Source organism: Rhinopithecus bieti, unplaced genomic scaffold (assembly GCF_001698545.2).
Source record: "Rhinopithecus bieti isolate Rb0 unplaced genomic scaffold, ASM169854v2 scaffold_10612, whole genome shotgun sequence".
Taxonomy (NCBI): Eukaryota; Metazoa; Chordata; class Mammalia; order Primates; family Cercopithecidae; genus Rhinopithecus; species Rhinopithecus bieti.
Window position 1 is genome coordinate 2,163,606 of NW_016806990.1, and position 9,713 is coordinate 2,173,318.

Below are 9,713 nucleotides of genomic sequence, written 5' to 3' on the forward strand. Positions count from 1 at the left end.
TTTAGTAAAACTACAAACGGTTGTGATCTTATCAGGGGCTCTCTAGGTGGTGTTTCTGAGATGTGTGGGGGGATGTGTTTGTGTTGGGCTCAGGAAGTTGGGACAAAATAGGGGACTGTGTTTGTACTGGGTCCAGGACTAAGATATGTGGCAGACACCGGTAATTAGAGCAGGACAGAGACTTTCACAACGTTTGTCCTTACAATGTCCGGAGTCTATAGATAACCTAATTAACCTAATCGGTTAGGTCCGGGGTCGATCTTTAACTAGGCTGAGGGCGCCGCCCGGGCTGTCAGGGCGCCGCCCGGGCTGCTTGCCTGTGGACTTCATTTCTGCCTTTTTTTCATTTGATCTCTTTCAGATGCAGAGCTCCCTGCCAACTCCATCTGTTTAACTGAGCCCTCCTTCTTTTCTATTTTTGTTTTTGGGCAATGGACCCACTGAATGGCCGTTCCTCGTCTTGCCACTTTCTTCCTCAGGACTTTTGTTCTCTTATTGATCTTTGGCAAAGTCTCTGTGTATGTGTGTGAGTTTTTATCCAAAGATTTCTTTTTTCCTGCCTTTTTTTCGTACTGTATTTTCATTTATATCACAAAAGAGCTTGCCCTTTTGCCGATTAAACAATGGATCATTCATACTTAAGTTTTAGATGTTTGGATATCTTGACACACATGTAAGAACAGATGTTTTCATGCAAGTATGACTGTCAAAGTTAATTCAGCTTTGTTTGCAACTGCTATTTTAATGAAATTTGGATTTTTTTCGACTGTCACTCCTTCCCACTTGTGGCATTTTACTTATTTGGAAATACAATATTCACTACCTAGTAGAATTATATGTTATTCCCTTGTGGTTGATATCTTTGCCTCTAAAGCTGACTTTCTAAGTTTTCAGCATTCTTGAATGTAATGCTTCTGCAGTAGGCAGGAAAGCCCAGTTTATGGTAGTTACAGTCTTCTAAACAGTTGCCCTAGGAATGGCATACCCACAGTTTTCAGTAAGGTTAATGCAGTGCTTTATCTGGTGGGTCTCATGCGCGCGCGCACATACACACACACACACACACACACACACACCACAACGCAAACCTTATGCTCAAGAAAGAAAAAGTTATGGTGCATAAGAAAACAAAACCGAAGAGATAAAAGGCAGAGCAAAAACCTCCTCAAAGTAGGGTCTTTGTTTACAGTTGCTAAATTACACATTTTGGACCCTAAAAATGTTTGTGAAAAGTGCTCTGAAATTATCAGACCACGATACTCCTTTTGAGTCTGAAAAACATCTTGAGGTTGGGTGACATGGTGCATGGCATCTGGGCTGGCCAAAGAAGGATGTGTAGTCAAGAGTGTTGACAGGAGACAAGAGGGTGATGGAGAACTGAGGGTCTGTCCCTGCAGGTTTATACACTGAGTAGATGGAAGCAAGGGGGTGACAGGGCTCACAAGATGAGCACGTTGGTCAGAGAGAGGAGATGTTGGCTATTTAATGCTTCAAAGGAATCTCAAAGTCCTGTATGTGACATTGAGTGTGGGCAGAGTTGGCAGGGAATGAAGTGGAGGTAAAGGTGGCTGGAACTGAGGTGATCAGGGACCAATGAGGCGGGCAGACTTCTAGGTGGTCTACATGGATGCTGCTGTCACCCATCATGTTAGCAGCTCAGGGTAGAGGGCAGAACTCTGAGCCAAACACTGTGCCTTTTCCCATTGCCTTCCTTAACTAATTGTCAATCCATCATTCATTCAACATTCATTCAAAAATGAATGTGCATTAATTGTGGATCATATGGCATTGTTCATGCTGAATTTACAAAAGTAAATCAGGCCAGGCATGGTGGCTCATGGTGGCTCACGTCTGTAACCACAGCACTTTGGGAGACCAAGGCAGGCCTATCACCTGAGGTCAGGGGTTCAAGACCAGCCTGGCCAAAATGATGGGACTCTGTCTCTACTAAAAATACAAAAAATTATCCGGGTGTGGTGGTACACGCCTGTAGTTCCAGCTACGGACTGGAGGCAGAATCGCTTGGACCTGGGAAGTGGAGGTTGCAGTAAGCTGAGATCACACCATTGTACTCCAGCCTGGGCTATAAGAGCGAAACTCCGTCTCAAAAAAGAAGTAAATACATTTAAATAAATAAATAAATAAATAAATAAATAAATAAATAAATCAGATGTGGTTCAAAAGCATGGAAAGCTTACTGACTGATTGATAAGGGTGACCATGTACTAGTTATCTCAACCAGAGCTTGTAAACCCACAGGGCTGCAGGGGCCAGGTGGGGCATGGAAGGATGAAGCCAGCAGGTGGAACAAGGAGGAAACGTTTGGCAACTGTAGTGACCTGATAGCTCATAGCTCACTTAAGGGAGGCAGCCATTATCCATGTTGGCGAATCTTTCAATTTAAAAAAGAAAAAGCCAGGCACAGTGGCTCATGCCTGTAATCTCAACTGGGCTGAGACAGGAGGATCACTTGAGCCCAGGAGTTCCAGGCTGGAGTAAGTTATGTTAGCGCCACTGCACTGCAGCCTGGGTGATAGAATGGGATCCCATATCTTAAAAAATAAAAATTAAAATAAATTTAAAAATAAAAGAAATGCAGATTTCTGGGAATGAAATTTCCCAATTAAAAAACTTAAGCAAACAATTAAACAAATAAAAATATAGTTAGTATGGGCCAATGGTTTGTGTCTTCTGATTTAAATAACTGGAGCTGCAGGCCAATTTCGGTTCTTGTTCTGGTTCTACCCCTAACTTGCTAGTGATTACACAAATCACCTAACATCTCTGACCCCAGTGACCTCTGAAAGGGGCAGGAAACTGTAGGGCATGGGCTCTAGGGTCTTTCCCAGTTCTCTGGTTGTAATTTCAGTGTCCAAAGAGACTGCTGATTAATTTCCTTCTGCCAAGAAGGGTGAAAAGCATGGGACTGTACCTTTCAGGTTTCTTCCTTTGAAATGTGCAGTGTCCACAGAGGGCTGTCACTGGGGAAGTTCATTATGGTGACTAATGTTGGCCTCACTGGACTCTGAGAAGGAGCTAGGTTTGGAAGCCACCATGATCAATTTCTGTTTCCTTTCTCTCTCCCATGCTTGTGGTCAAGAAGGGAGGCGAAGGAATTGTTCAGACAGACACATGCTGGAATCCCAGGTCTGTAAGTTGATGATCTTTGTCACTGGGCAAGTTGTTTCCCCTGAGCCTTAGATATCACTGGCTGTGGAGCTAGAAAAGAGAATGTCCTCCCGTAAACACGTGGATGCTTCCCTCTTCCAGAGGAGAAACGTATCACCATATGTCTATTTGTTTTTTTTGTTTTGCCTCGACTGCTAGTAAGTTGACCAGAAAGCAAAATATCTGGAACAAGTTAGTTTAATTCTCTGAAGAATTGCTTTGACTAAATTATAATTGAATGTTATCTCAGTGTGTGTGTGTGTGTGTGTGCGTGTGTGTGTGTGTTTTTCTCCATATTGTCTTCAAAATTGCAGTCAACAGCATTTTTCAAAATGGTTTAGCCTGGGCCACATGACAAAACTCCATCTCTACAAAAAATACAAAAATTAGCTGGGCATGGTGGCATGTGTCTGTAGTTCCAGCTACTGGGAGGCTGATGTAGGAGGATGGGGAGGTTGAGGCTGCAGTGAGCCGTGATTGTGCCACTGCACTCCAGCCTGGGTGACAGAGGGAGACCCTGTCTCAAAAAACAAACAACAAACAAATAAAATGTTTGCTCAGTATTTCTTACATGGCAAGATAAACAGAAAGCGCCTGTGAAGGAGGCTGGTGGAGTTATTTGGTGGCCATCTGGCTCCCTGCTGAGCTTTGGTTTTGCTGAGTGAGGTCTGCAGGGGAGGGCACTGAGCTGAATTGCTTGGACCAATAAAGAGGAGTTGTGGAAGCGGTGTAAGGAGTGGAGATACAGGAGGGAAAGAAACCCAGTTAAGGGCCACTGGAAAAGCCTTGAGATGGGTAAGGACAGAGATACCTGTTATGCAGTGGGATGAGGTTTTACCATGTGCTGTGTGACATTATCCCCCTCTTCATCTCCTCACAAAAAGACGCCACTTACCAGTGACTTTTGGTGTTTTTTTGATGAGCCAACCTCAAGGCATGCTCGAGTTAAACAGAGGCCACCTAAATGGTCCAACCATCCTTGGGTTACACTGACAGAGGGCTACCATAATATCTTTTTGCTAAATAGTGTTGCCAGAAAACAGTATGTCTTACCAAATAAAAGTATATGCTTCCTTCTGCCTAAAGAGAGCTATGTGATTCATTGAATATTATGTTTGTTTGTTTGTTTAGCTTTGGCTAAACAAGGTTAGAACAAGATGTGGTGTACAATTGTATATCACATTTCTTTGTTCTCATATAATTTCTGATCTCTTTGCTATGTTTTTTTAAACTGCATATTTTGTATGTTTTCAAGACATCTCATATTTGTGTGTTTTAAGACACCCCAAATGGTCTGTGGACGCCAAGGAGATGCTAAACCAGCGCTATCCAATGGAACTTTGTGCGTGATGGAAATGTACTGTATCTGTGCCATCCAATATGGCGGCCACCACCACACGTGGGTCTTGAGCACTTGAAATTGTGGCTAGTATGACTGAGAAACGAAATGTTCAAGTTTGTTTAATTTTAATTAACTGAAATTTAAGTTTCAATAGCCACCTGTGGCTGCCCTGTTGGACAGCACAGGCCTACACCGTTTATAAATAAACAAATGCTTCTGAACACCTGGAAGGGGTTTCTTCTCAATTTCAAATGTTCTTTACATGATGGATTTATTTAGAAAAATCTTTTTGGGTAATAAGAAATAATTATTTGTATTTGTATAATAAGGAATGATAAGGAAGTTTAAACTCCATTTACTTATAAAAGTAACAAAATTAACCAAGTACTTTCTATTCACTGGAGCTTTGGTACTTTCATTATCAATTTACATGCAAACTTTTACTAAATAACTAAAAATAGGATTGCCTAACCATCAGAACTAGATGATAGCTCTTATTTTAAATAGGAAGTCTGTGAGAGACAACTTTAAAAAAATAAATTTTAGTTCTGTTGCTTGACCTGGGTGGTATTTACCCAGGTGTTCAACTTTATAACTATTTGTTTAAATGTTCTTATATATCATATGCACTTTTCTGTATCTGTTAATTTTCACAATAAAATATAAAATGACCGTCTCTTCCAATTTTAAAAGTATAATGTGTTGAAATTGTAAAAGTATTCATGTCATAGGCTGATTATAGAAAAATCATAGAAAATCTAGAAATAAACCAAGAACAAATGGGAACTTAGTATATAATATATGTGGCATTTCAAGTTAGTGGAGAGAAATATGAATTATGTAACAACTGGTGATGGGAATATTTTTATCTATTTCATGGAATAACACTCTGCATTGGAATTTATGTTTTCTGGAATCAGGTTGTTGCCATTTGAATTTATTTGTTTTTCCTAATGTAAAAAAAATGGCGTTAAGATACTGTTACAGCTATTAAAGATCAAACTATGCCACTGACATTTACATTTAAGGCCAGGAGCAGTGGTTTACACCTGTAATCTGGGCACTTTGCAAAGCCAAGCCTTGAGGATCCCTTGAGGCCAGGAGTTTGAGACCAACCTGGGCAACATATAAGATCCCATCTCTAAAAATTTTTTTTAAAAATAAATTTACATTTACATTCAAATATGTAAGTTAAGAGCAGGCATTGATATCACATTTCCCCAGGAAGTCGCTATTACATTCAGTTTTAATTAAAACTGAAAAAAGCAAAAGATCTTAGACTATAAAGTTGGAATGTGGCATCAAATGAAAGTTATTTTACAAACCTAAATTTAAAATATCCCTTTTGGAAAGATGTTTGTTAATCGTAAAATATGTTTTTCAGCTGTTACCACAAATTTTTTTCTTAATTTTAATCTCGATAGGTTGAGATTCTTACTTTAATTAATTATGAACCCCAAATTAATTCTAGATAGATCAGTGTTTACACGGAAGAAAGTGAAGTCATAAGAAAAAAAAAGGAAATATTGGTGAGAACTTTTGAATAATCTTTGGGTGGAAAATGGCTTTCTACTGTACTACCAAACTCAGGAACCATGGTGGAAAATAATCATAAATTTGACTATAGACTTAAAAAAATCTCGTTGTAGCAGGAATCCTCATAAAGTAAAAGCACAAACAAATGTATTTACAACATAATGGCAATAAACAGTCTGATTTCCATAAACTATACAAAAAGTTGTTTTAAATTTGTTTTAAAATAATAGAAAATGGGAAAGGTAATTCACATATGAAGAAATACAAATGACCAATGAATATAAGATAGTATCAATTATTAAAGAAATTCAGATTAAAGCTTTACTTTTGAAAATAAGCTAATTATTTACAAGAAAGTGTAATACTTTCAATCAACCAGCTGAATTATTTTATCTCTTCCTGAATTTTAAACTTGCCATGCATACCTTTAGCAGTATCTTCAGGAAACTATTTCTGTGAACATGACCCCTTCAACAATTAGAATGACTAAAAAAGAGAAAAGACGATCTTATAGGTTCACAAGGATGCAGAGCAACTGGAAGTTTCTTTCACTGCTGGTGGGAACGCAAACAGCTCAACCATTTTGGAAAACACTTTGGCAGTTTCTCATGAAGTTAAACACACATTTACCACATAATGCAGCAATCCCACTCCTAAGTATTTACCCAAGAGAACTGGAAACTTTTGTTCATATAAAAATTGTGCGTGAATGTTTCTAGCATATTTATTCATAATCATCAAAAACTGGGAACAATCCAAATATCTTCAGCTGTTGAGTGGGTAAACAAACCGTGGCATGTCCAAACAATGGAATACTGCTCAGGAATAAAAGGGAACAAATTACTGATTCATGTAATGACATAGATAAATTTCATACTAAGTGACAGAAGCCAAACTCAAAAGACACATTTTGTACAATTCCGTTTACCTGACATCCTGGAAAATTATAGGAACAGATCAGTGGTTGCCAGGGGTTCAACATGGGGGCTTGGGTTGATTACAAAAGGGCAGTGTGAGGAAGTTTGGGGGGTGACGGAACTGCTCTGTCTTGATTATGGTGGTCTAACTGCACGCACTTGTCAGATTCACAGAAATACACACCAAAGAAGTTAATCGTATTGTACATAAATTAAGTGAATAAAAGGCTGATGTCTTTCTAAATTATTGTATTAGATTGAAAGCAAAACAGGTTACTATTTCTCCTTTTTTTGACTTAGATTTGATTATCTACGTTCTTTTATTTTCTGAAGTAGACTTCTACATTGATGTGTAACATACATATAAAAGTGCACATATCATACCTGTAAAGCTTGATGAACTATTACAACTGTTATGTGTTTAACCAACTGCCACCCAGATCAAGAGACAGGCTGGGCACAGTGGCTCACTCCTGGAATCCCAGCACTTTGGGAGGTGATGGTGGGAGGATTACTTGAGGCCAGGAGTTTGGGACCAGCCTGGGCAACACAGAGAGACCTTGTCTCTACAAAATACAAAAATTAGCTGGGCATCGTGGCACATGTGTGTGGTCCCAGCTACTCGGGGGGCTGAGATGGGAAGATTGCTTGAGCTCAGGGGGGTCGAGGCTGCAGTGAGCTGCGATTGTGCCACTGCACTCCAGCCTGGGTGACAGAATAAGACCCTGTCTCAAAAACCAAACCAAAAAAGACAAAAAAAAAAAAAAAAAAAAAAAAAAAAAAAAAAATAGGACATTACCAGAAGCCCCTCCCTTACCCCCTTAATCTTCCAGAAGCAGTATTCTGACTTCTAACACTAGAGATTATGTCTGTTTTTGAACTTTGTACAGACAAAATCACACAGTATTGAATATTGCACTCTTGATAGGTTTACTTATATTTCAGATTCGTTTTGTGTGTAAAGCAGCACAGATATGCCCAACAACAATGAGGAGACTAGACTGGTCAAGCACCATGATTACTTCCAGGTCTGAAATGAAGTCTGAGAGTTGAGAGAACTCTGACATACTTTTTGTTTGAAATACATTTTTGGCCAACCAAATAATAGCCTTTGTTGTTGTTGTTGTTTAAAGCCAATCTAAAGGCATTTGGGAAATGCACACCATACTGTTTCTTTATGATCTCCAGAATTATATTTTTCTCCAGTATTATTTTTCGTAGTATGGGTAGACATCAGTCTTAAAATTGGCCTGACACCCTGATCCTGTCATACGATACACCCTTGGTACTTCACCCAGTGATGATCTATGAACTTTTCCTGCTTTGTTCTTTGGAGATCAGGCTTGACTTTTGCTTGGTTATATTTAAAGCTGTGAGGAGAAGAGACTTCTTGAAAAATATGGTACTGAAGCCTGCTGTAAACGTGAATATTTGGAAACCTCCAGTAAAAGTAAATCCGTATGGCAGGACTGGTCCCAGCCTGATTCCTGCATAATTGGGTCCAAGATCCTTTATGAACTTGTGTGAGTGTGTGCGCACAATCTTGTATATGCTCTTTGTGGTGGAAGTCAGTTATGCTGGTTTTTGTTTTTGTTATTCTTTCCAGTGAGAGAACCTGGAGTATCAGTTCTGAGTTTCAGGGTTGGGGCAGGTTTTATTTTCTTAACAGTAACCAAGCCACAAAAGGGAAAAACAAAACAACCTCTGACAATCAAAAAATGTCTTGAAAAATAATATCAATAACAAATACTAACTTTTAAGAGATCAACAAATTCAAAACCTAAATTAAATATTACAGCCTTGGATCCTTTTTATAAGCCTGAGGGACTGGAGTCAGCCCCAACCACACAGCTCAAGTGAAGGATGCCCTCAAGCTGGGTGTGACCAGCGGGGCCACCAAACCATGGATTCCTTGGTTATTATAACTCAAAAATACTCAAAAGACTGGCCTTTGTGAACAGGGCTCAGCCAGAAGATTCTTCATTGTATTCACTCATTTCCTCTCTCCACCTTTTATTGTTAGAATTCCAACTCTAACACTTCTCACTCTTCACGGTGAGAGTTTTAATGCAAATACCTTTTTTTTTTATTTTTTGCTGTTGTTTATTGTTGTTAGTTTCCAAATTGAGATCTTGCAAGATTCACTGATGAAATTATAAACTACCCCTATGGGACTCAATACAAGTTGGCACTAAGAGTCTACAAATAAAGTCATAGAATGTTAGTGTTGGAAGTCTAATCGGTTTCATTCTGCAAAGGAGTGACTGGGCTCAAAGAAGGTACATGGCTCGCCTAAGGTTCCATAGGTAATTAGTGGTGGAGGAGGACCAGTATCTTGGAAGCCTCCAATTTTCCAGTCAAGCACTCCTTTCCTGTTTTATTTTTCATTCTCTGAGAATGTACTTAGGTGGGTTGGATTGTTGCAGTTGGAAGCATGTGCGTTGGAGTCGTGTCTCAGGGAATTTAGTTAAGATGTTTAGTTAAAGGGATTTATTGGATCCTGTAACTGAATAGTCTGAGGGAGGGTGAACTTTGGGAATGGTTTGATTTGGCAGCTTCATGACATCTTCCAAGACAAGGCTTCTCTTTCATCTTTTCACTTAGCCTTCGTGGTGTCATCTCTTTGTGGTTAATATATAACTGTCAGCAACTCTCTGGTCTGCTTGTGTCTTCATGAGGACCCAGGAAGTGAGTGCAGGGGTCATTCTGGAAGCTTCCAGAAGACTTCATCAAACCTTTCTTCAATCCCA